Source organism: Pelophylax lessonae (assembly GCF_965119305.1).
Source record: "Pelophylax lessonae genome assembly, chromosome: 4".
In the NCBI taxonomy this organism is placed as follows: domain Eukaryota; kingdom Metazoa; phylum Chordata; class Amphibia; order Anura; family Ranidae; genus Pelophylax; species Pelophylax lessonae.
In genome coordinates this window covers 230,551,027-230,571,859 of record NC_138771.1, presented here as the reverse complement: position 1 = coordinate 230,571,859, position 20,833 = coordinate 230,551,027, and positions in this window count along the sequence as shown.

Below are 20,833 nucleotides of genomic sequence, written 5' to 3'. Positions count from 1 at the left end.
TGATGGGAAACCTCAAGCCTTTTTTTCTGCATCACTGGTAGCTAGGAAGCCAGCAGTCAATTACTCTGTAAGTGGGAAACTGTCACATTCAGCACTGGTAGTACCCACTGCAGCCAAAGGTTCCGCTAAATTCAGAACATCGCACATGTTAAATTTGGATCAAACATGTTTGGTCTACATCTGAAGTTCATTCTTAAGCTGGATACACACTATCCAACTTTTGTAGTTAGATTTCCTTCAGATTTACCTTTTCTATGTAGGCAAGGGCCTGCCAGATTGCATACAAATTGAAAGTGTTTAGGTTTGACCTGATATTATATGGTTTTGGTAAGTCTAAAGGAAAAAGTCTTCAGAAAATCTTATAGTGTGTATGGCCCATTAGTTACAACTGTGTGTTTTAGCACAATCACTCAAAAAAAAAAAAAAAAAGGAGAAAATTAATGATATCTGTGATATCTGGTAAAGATTTAGTATTATGTTAGTTATCAATAAAAGTATACTTAGTGAGCTGCAGTTGTCATATATATATATAAGTTGTCATATTTTAACCAGAATTTTCGGCTTTATGTCTTTAAGTTTTTTCAAATTTGATGGAAACCTAAACTAAATTTACAGTTTCCTCTCTCACAGAAAAGTAAAGTGTACATTGTTTTGTTTGCAAGTGAAAGGTAAAACCTTAATCCAGGCAATACATATTCATACCTAAAATGTTATGAGCTATTATATATTAGGTCAAAGGGAAGACATGAAAATAAGGTTTAATAAAGAATTCTTGGGTTCATTACTGCTATTTTGTGCAAAATGATAATTTTTTTTTCTAACAGGAATAGTGACACATAATAAAACCCTTGTCCCTGTCATGACAGCTCAAGAATATGCAATCGTTACCACCTATGTCACACTGCGTGTGTGCCTGCTACATGGGTGACAGCGGCTGACTTCTCTGATCAACACATAATTATCTCTGAATATAAATGCACACTGAAATAAGCTGGACATGATGGATTGAGGACCCAGGGCTAAATCATTTTTTGTGTATCATGTAGCACCACCTGGGGGTAGGAGAGGGTTAAGGAGATGTATTGGAGCTTATAAACCTTGAGAAGCATGCTGTGATTAGGTTACCGTGAGGTTATCATGTTTATCCTTTCTGTCATTTTGTGGATAGAAAAGGTCATTTGGTTAATGGTGGGATGTCCCTGCTGGAAATGGTTCCACTGATCACTGCTATTTTTTACTGACCTACCCATATATTTTTCTTGCAGCATCTGTGTAGTTTCTATTGCAGGGAGCCCTTCCCCCGTACAATAATAAATAGCATATCAGAAAGATGGCAATACTCCTTCATGGAACACTGACTGTTTATTAGAGGCAAAAGAGTTTAAGAGAAATGCTAACAATGTTCATTAATAGCCTGCACCGAGGTTTAATGAGGCATATCAATATGCGGACTGGGCAACATCAGTGCCATAATGGTGGTGGTAAATGGGAGTAATTGTGTCCAATTGTACGGCACAGCTTCCAGGAATGAGCCCGAACTGCCAACAGACAATGACAGAGCAATTATGGGAAGCCAAGCGAGCTGTGTCAAATTAGCACTTGCTGAGAACTCATTTTTCAGAGATGTGCTTGCTCTACAACACCACAAGTGATAGCTACTTTATTGTGAGTGATAGGAAGACCAGTACTTAGACTGATGTTCTGATTTGTCAATAGCTGTATTTGAAAGCTTAGTGTCACAAATATATAGAGATATTCAGTGAGAGAAGCACACTGTTCATGATCCTGAGGATAAGAATGTTGCTGAGAAGGTCATCTGTCAGTGTGAGCTGTCAAAAAGAGATCACACTCTATGAAAAGGGAACATTCAGCCGACTTAAGTAATTACCTTTGACTGAGATCTAAAGATGTCTTCTTTTGTTGGCCTACATTGACTGCATAATTTATAATTTACTGCAATCAGTGAAGAGCCAGGCATTGTAACGAAGAAAATCCTTATTTTATTTCTCATAATTACATTTTACTATCACAGCATTTTAGAGTGTAAAAAGTAGATTTCGAATTATGTTTTATTAAATTCATATCACCATCTCTGTTGCATAATCGATTGTTATATGCCGTTTTTTTTTTTAGTCTCTTTTATCATGTAACTATACACATCATAAGTTATTCTTAGGTATAAATGTTGAAATATAGGCTTACATTGTTATGTTTTTAAGATAAGCAACTTAGATTCAACATTAGATGCTTGAAGAAAATCACTAATAAAACCAATCCATTTCTGGTTTATTGATATTTAAAACTTGTACTTTGGATAGACACACATTACATAAACTCCATTTACATAAGTTATATATTAGGTAAACATGGGTAAATGTGTGTGCGTCTATTTTCATTTAAATAACCCTAAATTGATTTTATAAGGATATTCTGTAATCCCTTGCACAACTGCGAAAGAGATGGTCAGTAATAGAAGCCAATAAGGCTTGGCTGCAGTGCACAGTGCTGTCAATTTAACACTGAGAGTCTGTGGGTATGAGGAGGGAGTAGAGTGAAGACCTAACTGGTCTTAGGTGCGGGGATTAGGGATGATCAAACTTTTCAAAAGTTCGGTTCGACCAGAACAACCGAACTTCCCGAAAGTTCGGCCCGGATTTTAGAACCCCGTTGAAATCAATGGGACCCGAACTTTGGTAATCAAAAAACACAATTTTGAAGCCCTAAAACCCAATAAATGCCCCTAAAAAGTGCCTAGGGTTCTGGGTCATGCCCCAGGGACTATTAATCACACAAAAAAAGTTCTTAAAAATTGTCATTTTTGATAGAGAGACAATTATTGAAAAAATTATTGAAAAAAAAAATGAGATTTCTTTGGATTTAGTGTCTGGGGGGTCTAAAAAGTGTACCTGTGAAGTTTCAGCTCTGTAGCATGTCCAGAACCAGAAAAAAATGTTTGTTTGTATTAGAATTAATATAGAACAGGGATATGGCTCTGCTATTTTCACACCTTGCCGGTTTTGTAGCAAGCGTTTTTTTGGGCTTTTTTTGGGGGTTATTGGAGGCAGGCATAACATCAGAACTTCTGTGTAGGGGTATATATATACACACACACTTATATGTATTTGTAACGCCGAGTGCTCCGGGTCCCGTGGCTTCCCCGGTGCACTCGAAGGTGTCCCGCGGGCTGCAGCGCTCCGGTCATTGTCCCCGACCGTGAGCGCTGCTCCACCGCATCCTCTGTCACTCACCCGCCGGGTTCCCTCAGCTCTGTCTTCCTGCATGTCTTCCTCCCGGCGCGCGCGGCCCCGCTCCCTAGGGCGCGCGCGTGCGCCGCTGCATTGAAATTTAAAGGGCCAGTGCACCACTAATTGGTGCCTGGCCCAATCAGTCCAAAATGTATAAAAACCCACTTCCCCTTCCTGTCCTTGCCGGATCTTGTTGCCTTTTGTGCCTTGAGAAAGCGTTTGGTGTATTTTTCCCTGCCTGTGTATCATACCTTCTGCTGTTGCCCCTGACTACGAACCGTTGCCGCCTGCCTTGACCTTTTGCTTCGTCTGACCCTGCCTTTGCCTTCTGTACCGCGCCTGAATCAGCTGTCTTTGAGGTTGAGCCGTTACCGGAGGATACGACCTGGTTGCTACCGCCGCAGCAAGTCCATCCCGCTTTGCGGCGGGCTCTGGTGAAAACCGGTCGTAACTTAGAACCGGTCCCCTGGTACGGTCCACGCCAATCCCTCACTGACACAGAGGATCCACCTCCAGTGCAGTCACCTGCCGCCAGTCCGGAACCTGACAGTAGATCCGGCCATGGATCCCGCTGATGTGCCCCTGCCTAGTCTCGCTGACATCTCTACCGTGGTTGCCCAGCAGTCCCAGCAGATTGCTCAGCAAGGTCAACAGTTGGCACAGTTGACCGCCATGCTGCAACAGCTTCTTCCCGCATGGCATCAGCCACCTGCTTCTGCTTCTGCTTCCGCTCCACCTCCGCAGCCGGTGACCGCCACCTCCACTAGAATCCGTTTGTCTCTCCCGGACAAGTTTTATGGGGATTCTAAGATGTGCCGGGGATTCTTGTCCCAATGTTCCCTGCACCTGGAGATGTTGGCCGACCAATTTCCTATGGAACGGTCTAAGGTAGGTGGCCTTCATGGTCAGTTTACTGTCTGGAAAGGCCTTGGCCTGTGCCACGCCGCTCTGGGACCGCAACGATCCTGCCACTGCCTCCGTCCAGTCCTTCGTTTCTGAAGTCCGCAGTGTCTTCGAGGAACCTGCCCGTGCCTCCTCAGCCGAAACAGCCTTGCTAAACCTCGTCCAAGGAGACGCTACAGTAGGCGAGTATGCTATACAGTTTCGCACCCTGGCCTCCGAACTGACCTGGATCCAGCCATATCAAGGATGCTCTGGCCGCACAAGAGATACCTAACTCCCTGACGGAACTCATCCAGTTGGCTACTCGCATAGATATGCTCTTCCTTGAAAGACATCAGGAACTTCGCCAAGAAAATAATCTTGTTTGCAACAGGCGATATCCACGCCTGGCACCTCTCTTCCAACAAACTTTGCAGCCGGTTACTGTGCCTTCCGCCGAGGAGGCCATGCAAGTGGATCGGGCTCGCCTGACCCAGCAAGAAAGGTGTCGCCGGAGGAACGAGAATTCATGCCTATACTGTGCGAGTTCCGAACACTTTTTAAAGGACTGTCCAGTTCGTCCACAGCGTCAGGGAAACGCTCGCACCTAGTGAACGTAGGAGAGACGTCGCTGGGTGTAAAGTCTTCCTCTCCACGCTTGATTGTTCCGGTACGGATTTCTTCTGCCGCTAAAGTATCCTTCCCTGCAGAGGCCTTCTTGGACTCTGGTTCTGCAGGAAACTTCATTAAAGCCTCCTTCATCAACCGCTTTAGCATTCCTGTGATCCGTCTCGTCAAGCCCTTCTTCATTACTACAGTTAACGGAGAGAATCTAAACTGTACAGTGCGTTATCGCACAGAACCGGTGCTCATGACCATAGGGGTCCTCCACCAAGAGACCATTGAATTTTTTGTTCTACCAAATTGCACTTCTGACGTCCTTCTTGGCTTGCCCTGGCTCCAGCGCCACTCTCCTACCCTCGACTGGACCTCTGGGGATATTAAATCATGGGGGCCTACCTGCCTCACTCATTGCCTCAAGTCGGTACCTACTAGACAAGTCATCGTCTCCTCACCCTTGCTCGGCCTTCCTAAGGCCTATCAGGACTTTACCGACGTCTTTTGCAAGAAACAGGCAGAGGTCTTACCACCACATAGACCCTATGACTGTCCCATTGATTTGCTTCCCGGTACCACACCATCCCGTGGCAGGATTTACCCACTCTCCATTCCTGAAACCAAGGCCATGTCGGAATACGTTCAGGAGAACCTCAAGAAAGGTTTCATCAGGAGGTCTTCTTCTCCTGCCGGAGCAGGATTTTTCTTTGTCGCCAAAAAAGATGGGTCACTTCGCCCATGTATTGACTACCGCGGTCTTAACAAAATCACGGTAAAGAATCGCTACCCTTTGCCTCTCATCTCGGAGCTCTTTGACCGTCTGCGTGGAGCAAAGGTCTTTACTAAGCTTGACCTCAGGGGCACTTATAATCTCATCAGAATCCGTGAAGGAGACGAGTGGAAACCCGCTTTTAATACCAGAGATGGCCACTTTGAGTATCTCGTCATGCCTTTCGGCCTGTGCAACGCTCCTGCAGTCTTTCAAGACTTTGTCAACGAGATCTTCCAGGACATGTTGTACACCTGTGTAGTGGTCTATCTTGACGACATTCTAATCTTTTCCTCCACCCTGGAGGAACACCGTCGCCATGTTCGTCAAGTACTCCAGCGCCTTCGTATCAACCATCTTTACGCCAAAATGGAAAAATGTCTTTTTGAACGTAACTGTCTTCCATTTCTGGGATACCTAGTTTCTGGACAAGGTCTCCAAATGGACCCCGACAAACTCTCTGCAGTCTTGGATTGGCCACGCCCCTCAGGACTTCGTTCTATTCAGCGTTTCCTTGGATTCGCCAACTATTACCGCCAGTTTATTCCCCACTTCTCCACTATCGTGGCGCCTATTGTGTCTCTAACCAAGAAAGAAGCGAATCCGAAATCCTGGCCTCCCCAGGCTGAAGAAGCCTTTACTCGCCTTAAAGCCGCCTTCGCCTCCGCTCCTGTCTTGAATAGGCCCGATCCTCTGAAACCATTCTTCCTGGAAGTAGATGCCTCCTCTGTTGGAGCCGGAGCGGTTCTTCTTCAAAAGTCTGCTAAAGGAAAAAACATCACCTGCGGCTTCTTCTCAAAAACCTTTTCCCCTTCCCACTTCCCCTTCCTGTCCTTGCCGGATCTTGTTGCCTTTTGTGCCTTGAGAAAGCGTTTGGTGTATTTTTCCCTGCCTGTGTATCAGACCTTCTGCTGTTGCCCCTGACTACAAACCGTTGCAGCCTGCCTTGACCTTTTGCTCCGTCTGACCCTGCCTTTGCCTTGTCCTTCTGTACAGCGCCTGAATCAGCTGTCTTTGAGGTTGAGCCGTTACCGGAGGATATGACCTGGTTGCTACCACCGCAGCAAGTCCATCCCGCCTTGCGGCGGGCTCTGGTGAAAACCGGTAACTTAGAACCGGTCCCCTGGTACGGTCCACGCCAATCCCTCACTGACACAGAGGATCCACCTCCAGTGCAGTCACCTGCTGCCAGTCCGGACCCTGACAGTATTTATACACATACACACATATAGGTGTGATAGCAGAGAAGCCATATGGGTGTTAATTATTTCATTAGCGCAAGCATAGTGTTCTGCTACTTTCACACCTATATGTGTGTATGTGTATAAATACATATAAGTGTGTGTGTATATATACCCCTATACAGAAGTTCAGATGTTTTGCCTGCCTCCAAAGACCCACAAAAAATGCCAAAAAAAACGCCTGCACCAAAAAAAACGCCCAGGTGTGTTATTGCAGGCGTTTTTTTTTGGGCATTTTTTGTGGGTCTTTGGAGGCAGGCAAAACATCTGAACTTCTGTATAGGGGTATATATACACAAACACTTATATGTATTTATACACATACACACATATAGGTGTGAAAATAGCAGAACACTATGCTTGCGCTAATTAAATAATTAACAGGCATATGTCTCCACTCCTATAACACCTATATATGTGTATGTGTATAAATACATATAAGTGTGTGTGTATATATACCCCTATACAGAAGTTCAGATGTTTTGCCTGCCTCCAAAGACCCACAAAAAATGCCCAAAAAAACACCTGCGCCAAAAAAAAACGCCCAGGTGTGTTATTGCAGGTGTTTTTTTGGGGCATTTTTTTGGGGTCTTTGGAGGCAGGCAAAACATCTGAACTTCTGTATAGGGGTATATATACACACACACTTATATGTATTTATACACATACACATATATAGGTGTTAATTATTTCATTAGCGCAAGCATAGTGTTCTGCTATTTTCACACCTATATGTGTGTATGTGTATAAATACATATAAGTGTGTGTGTATATATACCCCTATACAGAAGTTCAGATGTTTTGCCTGCCTCCAAAGACGCACAAAAAATGGGTCTTTGGAGGCAGGCAAAACATCTGAACTTCTGTATAAGGGTAGGAATTTAGGATCACACAGATGCACACCCTGGGAACAGCACTCTGATCATTACAACAACAGTGGCAGCTGGTGCTCAAAATATTTGGGGGGGGGGGCGCAAACAGAAAAATGTAATAGGCATTGCTTTGCGGCAAAATACTCTGTCAAAACTTGCATGACTTTGAGGTCACAAAAGTGTGAAAGGGGCCTTCAGTAATCAAGGTATAGTGTGCCCCCTTCAATGCAGAGTGACCAGTGTGCCCCCTTCAATGCAGAGTGACCAACGTGCCCCCATAAATGCAGAGTGACCAGCGTACCCCCTTCAATGCAGAGTGACCAGCGTGCCCCCTTCAATGCAGAGTGACCAGCGTGCCCCCTTTCATGCAGAATTACTAGCGTGCCCCCTTCAATGCAGAGAGACCATCGTGCCCCCTTCAATGCAGAGAGACCATCGTGCCCCCTTCAATGCAGAGTGACCAGTGTTCCCCCTTCAGTGCAGAGACACCATCATGCCCCCTTCAATGCAGAGTGAACAACATGCCCCTTCATTGCAGAGTGAACGGTGTGCCCCCTTCAATGCAGAGTGAACGGCATGCTCCCTTCAATGCAGAGTGAACAGCATGCCCCTTTCAATGCAGAGTGAACGGCGAGCTCCCTTCAATGCAGAGTGAACTGCATGCCCCCTTCACTGCAGAGAGACCATCGTGCCCCCTTCAATACAGAGAGACCAGCGTGCTCCCTTCAATGCAAAGAGATCATCATGCCCCCTTCAATGCAGAGAGACCATTGTGCCCCCTTCAATGCAGAGAGACCATCATGCCCCCTTCAATGCAGAGAGACCATCATGCCCCCTTCAATGCAGAGTGATCAGCATGCCCCCTTCAATGCAGAGTGACCAGCGTGCCCCCTTCAATGCAAAGAGATCATCATGCCCCCTTCAATGCAGAGAGACCATTGTGCCCCCTTCAATGCAGAGAGACCATCATGCCCCCTTCAATGCAGAGAGACCATCATGCCCCCTTCAATGCAGAGTGATCAGCATGCCCCCTTCAATGCAGAGTGACCAGCGTGCCCCCTTCAATGCAGCGTGACCAGCGTGCCCCCTTCAATGCAGCGTGACCAGCGTGCCCCCTTCAATGCAGAGAGACCAGTGACCAGTGTGCCCCCATCAATGCAGAGTGACTAGTGATCAGCATGCCCCCATAAATGCAGAGAGACCAGCGTGCCCCCTTCAATGCAGAGTGACCAGCATTCCCCCATAAATGCAGAGTGACCAGCGTGCCACCTTCAATGCAGAGTAAACAGCGCCCCCCCTTCAATCCAGAGTGAACAGCGTGCCCCCTTCAATGCAGAGAGACCATCGTGCCCCCTTCAGTTCAGAGTGAAAAGCATGCCCCCTTCAATGCAGAGAGACCATTGTGCCCCCTTCAATGCAGAGAGACCATCATGCCACCTTCAATGCAGAGTGACCAGCATTACCCCTTCAATGCAGAGAGACCATCGTGCCCCCTTCAATGCAGAGTAACCAGCGTGCCCCCTTCAATGCAGAGTGATCAACGTGCCCCCTTCAATGCAGAGTGACCAGCGTGCCCCCTTCAAAGTAGAGTGACCATCGTGCCCCCTTCAATGCAGAGTGACCAGCGTGCCCCTTCAATGCAGAGTGACCAGCGTGCCCCCTTCAATGCAGAGTGACCAGCGTGCCCCCATAAATGCAGAGTGACCAGCGTGCCCCCTTCAATGCAGAGAGACCATCGTGCCCCCTTCAATTTAGAGTGACCAGTGCACTTACCTGATTTGCAGTGGCATCTCCTCAGTCCCCCGCGTCCCCCTGCGTCTCTTCGAGTCCTCCCCCCTCCTCCTTGGCCAATGGCATTGGTTCACCTTTCGGCCAATCAGGAGGAGGATCCGTGTGACAATAGCAAATTTTCATTCGCTATTGCCACACAAATGGGTGGGCTAGGGCACAGTGCTCTGCACCCCGGACCCACCCTTTTCTGTAGCCTAATAGAGCCTCTGACTCTAATCAGGTGCTTCAGAAAAAAAAACCCATGGAACTCCATGTGTCTGGTGCCCCGCAGGGGGCCGGACGCATGGATAGGGGGGGCGGTGCCCCTGTGCCCCCAACGCACCAGCCACCACTGTACAACAACAGTCTAAACTATAAACTCTGCCGATAGAAGTATACAGCAATCACAAGGTGTTCATCTGACTATGCCTGAGCATGTCCATATCTCACATGAACAGGTAATAGGTCAGAAATGCATGCCCCTGAACATGAAAAATGGGAAGAGAGATCAGTGAAATGCAAAAAAGGACTGCAGGGAAGGAAGCGAGCAGAGAAATCAACACAGGCAGACAGCAGGACCCAGTGAGGAAAGAAGGAACATCATCAAGAACAACAGGTGGAAACCAGGATCCAGGAATGACAGGAAAGACCACACAAAGAAAGAAAAAAGTGCCAGTAAGAGGACACAGGGATTAGATAACATAGGCAGCCATGTGCCCCCAGGGGCTGTCCAAACCAGGGGGAGCCAACAGTCATCAACTGCTAGGCACCTAGGTGGACAGACCTTCTGCAAATTCCTTACTTTCAAATGATGAAATGTTTACAAATCCCCTCATTAAAGTGCAGCTTTAGTCAGAAAATTAAGTCCTGTTAGACCACTGCAGTCTGGCTCCTTTTGCAGCTATAGCTATATAAACCATTAAAACTAAGTGCCTATACTGTTTAAAATCCAGTAATACACAGTCTCACCCTGCTCTGCACATGCTCATTTGCTCTCCATTATTAGGCACTGCTGAGTTTGTAGAGGCTGATTTGCTGACAGGCAAAATTAAACCCTGCTATTCTTTCAAGCCAAGGAAGTTGCTTTTGTTTGATCTGCAACTGCCATGACGCTGCGCATGTGATCAGTTATGACACCAGCCTTTTGATGGTTTGACAGTTTGGTCGAGGACACAAGCAAAAGTGACCATTAGCAATCCTGGCATTCCTAGAATCTAACTGTTTTTTTGAAATCGTTAAATCGATGGGTTTAGTTCCACTTTAGGATTTACTACTGTCAGGGGCTCTGGGCTTCAGCAAAATGGTGACCTCCAGCAAGAACAGGAGCAGTGCTGGAGGCAATTTACAGCTCACACTAATTTTGGTAGAATATTTATTAATGTGGAAGGTAGAGTATGTTCATGGCTAAAGAACATTATTTTTATCAAGTTGTTATGGGTAAAGTTCAGTATTATTAGTAAGTTTAACCACTTAAGCCCCAGAAGATTTTACCCCCTTCCTGACCAGGGGGTATTTTGCAATTCGGCACTGCGTGACTTTAACGGAGAATTGCGCGGTCGTGCGACGCTTTACCTAAACGAATTTGACATCCTTTTTTTCCCACAAACAGAGCTTTCTTTTGGTGGTATTTGATCACCCGTGCGATTTTTTGATCATGCGCTATAAACAAAAAAAGAGCGTCAATTTTGCAAAAATAGCAATATTTTTCACATTTTTTATATGAAATTCCCAAAAAAAAATGTAAAAATCAAAATTTTTTTAACATTTTCAGCCAATTTGTTTTATGCTACATATGTTTGGTAAAAAAATCACAAAAAGCGTATTTTGATTGGTTTGCGCAAAAGTTATCGCGTTTACTAACAAAGGGAAAGATTTTTGTCATTTTTGGTGTTTTTTTTTTTACGCGTAATGGCGGCGATCTGCGATTTTTTTTGCGGTACTGCGACATTGACACAGATCGGACCCTTGACTGACATTTTTGACATTTTTGGGGTTACCAGTGACATTACTGCAGTAATCAGTGCTGTACATATGCACTGTTACTGCAAAATGACACTGGTACTGAAGGGGTTAACATTTTTTTTTGAGAGGGAGGGGCTGTGTGTGTCCCTAGGGGCGTGATTCTAACTGTGATTGGCTGTGGCTTGGGCTGTAGGAACAATGATCAACGGTCCTACATAGTAGAACCGTGTGATCGTTGTTTCTACACAGGGGAGAATGACAGGCGGCTTGTTTACACTAGCCGCCTGACTTTATCCCTCTGCAGCGGCGATCGCAGAGTGACCGGCGGACATCGGGTCCGCCGGTCACACGCGCGGGGGGGTCCGTGACCATGCGGGAGCGGGAGTGCGCCTCCGGAGGCGCGCGCTCGCTCCCTAGTCCCTCACAGGCTAGCGACGTAGATCTACGTCACTTTGCCTGTGAGGGGCTTACTGCCAACGTAAATCGTCGTTAGGCAGTCGGCAAGTGGTTAATATTGCTTTTATTAAACTCAGCTCAAAATAAAATCTAAACAAACAAAACCTAATTTTTCAGAGTGTGTTTATTGCTTAGATATTGATAACCGCAGTTTAGGGAAATACAAAAATAAAATAGACATGGGTAATTTACTAAATCAATTAACCACTTGACGACCACTGCAAGTACATATACTGCGGCGGTCAGCCCCGTGCAGGCAAAGTGACGTATAGGTACATCACTCGCCTGCGAGCCAATAGGGGTGGAGCGCGCGCCGCCGGAGGCGCGCTCCAGCCCCCGCTCGTTCACTGTGATCCCCGCGTGTGTGACCAGCGGACTCGATGTCCGCCGGTCAGACGCGATCGTCCGTTACAGAGGGAGAAAGGCAGGCGGCTAATGTAAACAAAGCCGTCTGTCATTCTCCCTTGTGTAAGTGCAGAGATCATACGATCCTGCTATGTAGGATCGTATATCTCTGTAGTTACACAAACAGCCACATCCCATAACAGTTTGAAGCACGCCCCTAGGGACACACTTTACCCCTCCTTCTCCAATAAAGTTAACCCCTTCCCTGCCAGTGTCATTTTTACAGTAACAGTGCATATTTATAGCACTGATTACTGTAGTAATGTCACTGGTCCCCCCAAAAGTGTCAAAAATGTCAGTTAGGGGTCCGATCTGTCCGCCGCAATGTCGCAGTCCCCCAAAAAAATCGCAGATTGCCGCCATTACTCGTTAAAAAAAAAAAAACAATAAAGATGACAAAAATCTTTCCCTTAGTTAGTAAACGCAATAACTTTTGCACAAACCAATCAGAATATGCTTATTGCGATTTTTTTTTTTTTACCAAACATGTAGCAGAAAACAGATTGGCCTAAAATGTTAAAAAATTTTGATTTTTACATTTTTTGGGGGAATTTCATATAAAAAATGTGAAAAATATTGTTATTTTTGCAAAACCGTCCCTCTTTTTTTTGTTTATAGCGCATGATCAAAAAATCGCACAGGTGATCAAATACCGCTAAAAGAAAGCTCTGTTTGTGGGAAAAAAAGGATGTCAAATTCGTTTAGGTACAGCATCGCACGACCGCGCAATTGTCCGTTAAAGTCACGCAGTGCCCAATCGCAAAATAGGGTCTGGTCAGGAGGGGGTAAAATCTTCCGGGGCTTAAGTGGTTAAAATAACGGGTATATGTGAGTATCAAGCAATATTTCATAAAGCTGCATCGTCAGTTGTAATATAAATTTATTTATTTATTAAGAACAAAAGACAAAATTAAAAAAAAAAGTTTATTAAGGCAGTTACAAATATCCTTCATCTGGTCTACAAGGCCTGTAACAGTTCATAATAGAATAGTGCATCAAAGTACCATTTAGGTCTCAAACTGTTGACTGTCAAATAAGGGAAAAAAGGAAAAAAAAAAAAAAGTTGATGTGTCTTTAGTACCTTAACATGAATTGTCAGTCAGGTTTTGAAATCACAGTGGTATTACATGCTTCCCCAGCGAGCAGCACAATCTTGAAAACTTGACAGGTACATATTTTTTTTTTTTCAACTACAAGCAATTCTATAATGAAAATAAATAACACAACTCTCTTTGTTTCCTCCAGACAGATATTTGTTGCCAATGGGATTTGATTTTCTGGCTTGAGTTGTCAAGAAAAATAAGCAGTAAGCAAACTAAACACTTTGTATATGATATTCAAAAAGGAACACTCTGCTGTGAATTCATCATGTGGAAGTAATGACACAAGAGCATAATTAACTAACAGAAGATCCATGGGCACTTAATCTTCCCCTGATAGTAAATTCAGTCTATTACATTCCTTGTCCACGGGGTAATCTGTTGTTTTGTCTTCACCAGTGTCTTTACTTGTCACTGTTAACTTTGTTCACTACCAACTATAGAGTCACTATTACTATTTATAATATTATCATTATATTTATCATCACATTATTAATGTAATCAATGCCCCTTAGCATTGACTTGCCAGGAAGAAGAGCAGATTCAAGTAATTCAGTGTTGGGAGTGGGTGACTTTTTTCAATTTCGATTAATGAAAATAGGTGCATATGTGGTGCCTTTACACATCACCCACAAGCTTTTGTTTCTTTTGGGGATCACAGGTTTTTGTACCCCATATTGGCAATGGTTGACATATACTGTAGGTTGGTATCAGAAAAAAATTGGAGAATCAATTTCTGCAAGCTTTCTAGCATAAAACAAACAGTTTTTTATTTATTAAAACAGTAAAACAAATTGTTTTATTGGGTTTAACAATAATGGTTCAGTGATCCAAAATATAGCAGGCAATTTTATAGAACCTAAGTTAGATGTCTAAACTTCACTCATCTTTGGTCACAAAAGTCTATGTCAAGTGACTGACACTTAACAATATCTTTATTCTCATACATGCACATCCAATACTTATTGGCCCTGTAATCTATTTTTCATGAAGTAATTGATTTCCATGTATTTCTACCTCTTTGTGTTGTCCTCTTCTGACTCCTGAACCTCTTCTTTTCCTTCTCAACTCCGCTTATTTGAAATAAGCAATTCAAGTTAGTTTCGGTCATCTGCTGCCATGCTATGTGTGTCAATGGACACACATAGCCCAGCTGAGGAGCAAGCCCGCAGAGGTGTCACTACAGTGGTGATCAAAAGTTTGGGCACCCCATATAAAAATTTGTATTAATGTGCATAAAGAAGCCAAGGAAAGATTGAAAAATCTCCAAAAGGCATCAAATTACAGATTAGACATTCTTATAATATGTCAACAAAAGTTAGATTTTATTTCCATCATTTACACTTTCAAAATAACAGAAAACAAAAAAATGACGTCTGCAAATGTTTGGGCACCCTGCAGAATTTATAGCATGCACTGCCCCCTTTGCAAGGCTGAGACCTGCCAGTGTCATGGATTGTTCTCAATCATATATTGTATATAGTGATGGATATATTGAAGGCAGGTTTGCCTGGAGGGAGCCTATTCCTCCTTAATGGCACAGGGGCTCACTGGACACCCAGCAAAAAGCACAATGGTAGCAAAGGAGTCCGGTGCGCCCCCTCACCAAATAACCAATAGTACAAATAAATGGCAACTGCCCCAACCTATAACTGGCCTTAACAGCAAGGAGCACATGAAAGGACAAGAAATGTCAAACAAAAACAAAGAAAAATTCCCAGCTCAACTCACTAACCAGCCTGCAACAAACTGAATTGCCCTGTCTAAGGATTCACTTTAAAAACAAGGGTTTAGTTTGCACACATTTGCAAATACATGGGTAAACTACAGAGGCCTCGACAAGGCACCCCAGTATTATCTGCAGTCCTAACTCGCAATACATTTTGAGAGCTTCCATAGTAGAAACACCTGTATAGTAAAGGATAGATTGAGGGCAGGTTTGACTGAAGGGAGCCCACCCTTCCCCCACAAGGGCGCACTGGACACCCAGCAAAAAGCACAATAGCAGCAAAGGTGTCCAGTGCACATACTATGGAGGCTCTCAAAATGTATAGAGTTGGGACTGCAGATAATACTAGGGTGCCTTGTCGAGGCATCTGTAGCTTACACGTGTATTTGAAAACGTGTGCAAACTAAACCCCTGTTTTTAACACAAACTGTTAGACAGGACAATTTGGTTTGTTGCAGGTTGGTTGGTAAGTTGAGCCGGGAATTTTTCTTTGTTTTTGTTTATTGTAAGTACACTGTGTTTATTATTTTAATTTAAATAAAATACTCTTTACAACAACTTTAGGTATAAACTCAAAATGTAATGCAATACTCATTATCTCTAAAGAATTAGGTATTTAGTCTAAAATACTGTTGAGTTAAGAATTATCACTTAATAAACAGTGGGGGAGTAATCTGCTTACTGCTGATTGCAAAAGTGAAAGAGCATATGGGCACCCTTCAGATGTGAGTGTTCTGTGGAGAAAGATGGATACTGGATGGGTAGACTGTAGCTCTAATGTCTAACATCAGTTAATTAAAGTGGTTGTAAAGGCTTAAGGATTATTACCTTTATGCAAAACGTTCTGCGTGCACCATCCCCCCGTTCCCCAATACTAACCTGAGCTCCATATTGATCCAGAGATGTGCACGAGAGCAGCAGCTTTCTGAGGTCTCTGCCTCCTCATTGACTGAGACAGCAGCGGGAGTCATTGTCTCCCGATTCTGTCAATTACAGCCAGTAAGCTGAGCCATGGGGCTAAGCCACTCTCTGAATAGGCAGACAGAGCAGCAGCTTGGGAGCATTTGGCAGGAGGTAGGGGCCAGGAGCACTGGAGAGGACATGAGGAGAGGAGGATCAGGGCTGCTCTGTGCAAAACCACTGCTTTTTGTTATTAAAAATATATATAAATCAGCCTTTAATATCACTTTAACATTATCACACCTTCTTCTGGAACAGTTAGACCTCATTCACACTGACACTCTTACATTTAGCTTTTCTAAACGCAAGAGAAATCATCTGGGAAGTATGAGAGCAGAATGAACTGTAGACACAGGCATAAAGAAAATGAATGCAGATAGGGATCTCTGTAAGGATTCTAACGTATTCATGAGGGTTACATAGCATTTTAAAGAAACAGGATGAAACAATTGAGAATTAAAACTTATTGCATATACTGCATGCAATATATGCAATGCAATATTTGTTTTTTTGTTTTTTGCTTGAGTTGTGTTTTAAATAAGTAAACAGGTATTTTCTTTTCACATGCTTGGATAATTAAAAATAATATTCACACAATTTATTCAGATCAAAGCAGCCTTATATATATATCTATACAAAAGTACATATTTAAGAATACTATTGACAAAAAAAGAACAAGCAAAAACTTTTAACCAAATACAAACCTGTGGTAGCAAACCATTTATAAAAAATAATATTGAATAGACTTAGCTCTACCTATCCAAAAAGTAAAAAAAAAAAAGAGAGAATTATTCTTTATTGTCTAACTAGGTTTCCAAAATGTGATTCCACATCGCAGAGAAATGGTTATTACAGACAATGGTCTACCAAGGTGAAGTTTGTAGTAAAGTCTATTATGTGGTTTCACCACTGACACTAATGGAATGTAACAATGATTTAGAATGATTTAATGGTTTCGACATTGTGCTGTAATAGTGCTATTTATATTATGATGTATATCACAAAACCTAATGTGGCTGTTTTGATATATTGGTTATACCCATGCTGTCTTACATTTAGGAAAATTTCAAAATCTGCCAATGAACCAGATGATGTAACTACTTTATTTCCTACATTTGAATGTGTATTCTGTAGAGACATTATTCAAAGAAAATTATATTGGTAATTACACTTTAGTCAAATCTAGCTACCTTTTTGAAAGGATCACTGTAAAGAGGAAAATATAACCTTTCATGGTATGTCTTAAGCATCATTTTATAGAGCAATTGACATTAGTACATTGTGCCTAGTTTATCTTTCTAAGGATAATAATAGGGCAATTGAACTACAGAAAGTTTTTTCTTTAATGCCAACACAAACTGGTACATATGGACACCTTTTAAATCTGCTTTTAGTTATTTAAAAAAGGATACATGATTCTAGCAGTAGTAGCAAAGATAATAGTTACTGTAAAGATTGCATGTAGATCTGTAAAATGATTTCAAATAAACCCATCTCCAAGCCCCCCAAAAATAAATCACAGCACAAAGCACAGTGTATGTAAATATTTTTTTTTTGTTTTGATAGAGCAGTGAAAGTTTAGCCCCTCTGTCAAGGTTTTATTGCTGTCTTTGTCTTCTCTGAGGAGATTTACCCTTCTGTTTGACTTGGTGACCTGGTGACCACTGTCACTGAAATTGAGTTGTTACCAAAGTAGGAGGTGAGGGACCATACTCCAATAGGATCACATGTTCTGTGGACAACTGTCTAAGAGAGAATTTCAGTTCACTTAGGAGAGATTGTGCCTTCGGGACAAGTGAAGGACAAAACTACCTGAGAGGGTTCCTCTACTCTCTCCAAAACCAAAACCAAAACCAAAAAAGGTTGCTTTACAACACTTTAACCACTTAAGCCCCGGAAGATTTTACCCCCATTCCGACCAGGGGGTATTTTGCGATTCGGCACTGCGTGACTTTAACGGACAATTGCGCGGTCGTGCGACGCTGTACCTAAACGAATTTGGCGTCCTTTTTTTCCCACAAACAGAGCTTTCTTTTGGTGGTATTTGATCACCTGTGCGATTTTTTGATCACGCGCTATAAACAAAAAAAGAGCGTCAATTTTGCAAAAATAGCAATATTTTTCACATTTTTTTATATGAAATTCCCCAAAAAAAAAATTTAAAAATCAAAATTTTTTAACTTTTTCGGCCAATTTGTTTTATGCTACCTATGTTTGGTAAAAAAAATCGCAAAAAGCGTATTTTGATTGGTTTGCGCAAAAGTTATCGCGTTTACTAACAAAGGGAAAGATTTCTGTCATTTTTGTTGTTTTTTTTTTTAACGTGTAATGGCGGCGATCTGCGATTTTTTTTGCAGTACTGCGACATTGGGGCGGACAGATCGGACCCTTGACTGACATTTTTGACACTTTTGGGGTTACCAGTGACATTTCTACAGTAATCAGTGCTATATATATGCACTGTTACTGTAAAAATACACTGGTAGTGAAGGGGTTAACTTTATTTGGGAGGGAGGGGCTGTGTGTATCCCTAGGGGCGTGCTTTCTACTGTGATTGGCTGGGGCTTGAGCTGTATGGACACTGATCAACGGATCTACATACTAGATCCGAGTGATCAGTATCCTAACAGCAAGGAGAATGACAGGCAGCTTGTTTACACAAGCTGCCTGACATTCTCCCTCTCCCCCGCCGATCGCCGAGTGACCGGCGGACATCGGGTCCGCCGGTCACACGCGCGGGGGGGTCCGTGACCACGCGGGAGCGGGAGCGCGCCTCCGGGGGCGCGCGCTCGCTCCCTAGACCCTCACAAGCTAGTGACGTAGCCCTACGTCACTTTGCCTGTGAGGGGCTGACTGCCGACGTAGATCGGCGTTAGGCAGTCGGCAAGTGGTTAATTTACTAGTGCCTACCTACCAGTGTTAATTTTGGCAGCAAATTTCAATTTAGTTTTAGTCTTAGTCTTAGGACTAAAATGGCATTTTAGTTTTAGTCCCATTTTAGTCTTCTGCAAGTGTTTTAGTTTTAGTCGTATTTAGTCGACTAAAACTCCAGTATATTTTAGTCGACAAAAACGCCCTACATTTTAGTCGAATAAAACTAATTTTAGTCATCTATAATCAAATGGGTGTAGTTCAATTGCAATTTGTAATTAGAGATGTATAGAACTGTTCGCCGGCGAACAGTTCCCGGCGAACTTAGCATGTTCGCGTTCGCCGCTGCCGGCGAACATATGCGATGTTCGGTCCGCCCCCCATAAGACATCATTGAGGCAAACTTTGACCCTGAACTTTACAGTCAGCAGACACATTTCCAGCCAATCAGCGTACCTCCCTCCCACACCCTCCCACCTCCTATAAATAAGCAAGGGCAGCATCCATCTTAGATCATTCTGAAGCAGTGTGTGTAGTGAGAATAGGGAGAGAGCTGCTGCTGCTGCTGCTGCTGTTAAGCTAGGGACAGTTAGTCAGTGTTCCTGGTCTTGCAGTGTTCTTGGTCCACTACTGCTGTAATATCAGCACCCCAAAAAGCCCTTCTAAGGGCTGGTATTTGTGTTTTTTTTTTTTTTATATATATATATATATATATATATACCTAGCGTCCCCAAAAGCCCTTTTAAGGGCTGGTAATTGAGTTGTTTCTTCATATATATATATATCTATATCTATCTAGTGTCCCCAAAAGCCCTTTTAAGGGCTGGTAATTGAGGATTTTTTTATTTTTATATATATACATATATATATATATATAGTGTCCCCAAAAGCCCTTTCAAGGGCTGGTAAGGTAATAGATTTTTTTCTTTATATATATATATATATATATATATATCTATTGTACACTGCAGTTGCCTGCCCGCTGTGTGTGAGAGGCCACAGACCTACCACAGACTGTACTGTGTGCACACCACACTCATTTCGGGTGGCACAGGCACAGTACCTGGCATTTTAAAAAATATTTTTTTTTTCTCTGTCATAATTGCAGTGAGTGCTGTGTCAGGTCCACAGAGTGCACTGTACCCACTGCAGTGCACTGCCCACCACTGATATATATACGTTGGCACAGCATCTTGTTGCAATAAATTGAAAAAAAAAATATTTTTTATTATTGCAGTTGCCTGGGCTGCCAGTGACTGTCAGGTCCACAGAGTGTACTGTGCCCACTGCAGTGCCACTGTGTGCCCACCCACCACTGATATATAAGGTGGCACAGCAGCTTGCAAAGTAAAAAAAATATATATATTTTTTTAAATTGCAGTTGCCTGGGTGCCAGTGACTGCTGTCAGGTCCACAGAGAGTGTACTGTGCCACTGCCCACCCACCACTGATATATAAGGTGGCACAGCAGCTTGCAAAGTAAAAAAAATATATATATTTTTTTAAATTGCAGTTGCCTGGGTGCCAGTGACTGCTGTCAGGTCCACAGAGAGTGTACTGTGCCACTGCCCACCCACCCACCACTGATATATAAGGTGGCACAGCAGCTTGCAAAGTAAAAAATATATATATTTTTTTAAATTGCAGTTGCCTGGGTGCCAGTGACTGCTGTCAGGTCCACAGAGAGTGTACTGTGCCACTGCCCACCCACCACTGATATATAAGGTGGCACAGCAGCTTGCAAAGTAAAAAAATATATATATATTTTTTAAATTGCAGTTGTCTGGGTGCCAGTGACTGCTGTCAGGTCCACAGAGAGTGTACTGTGCCACTGCCCACCCACCACTGATATATAAGGTGGCACAGCAGCTTGCAAAGTAAAAAAAAATATATATATTTTTTAAATTGCAGTTGCCTGGGTGCCAGTGACTGCTGTCAGGTCCACAGAGAGTG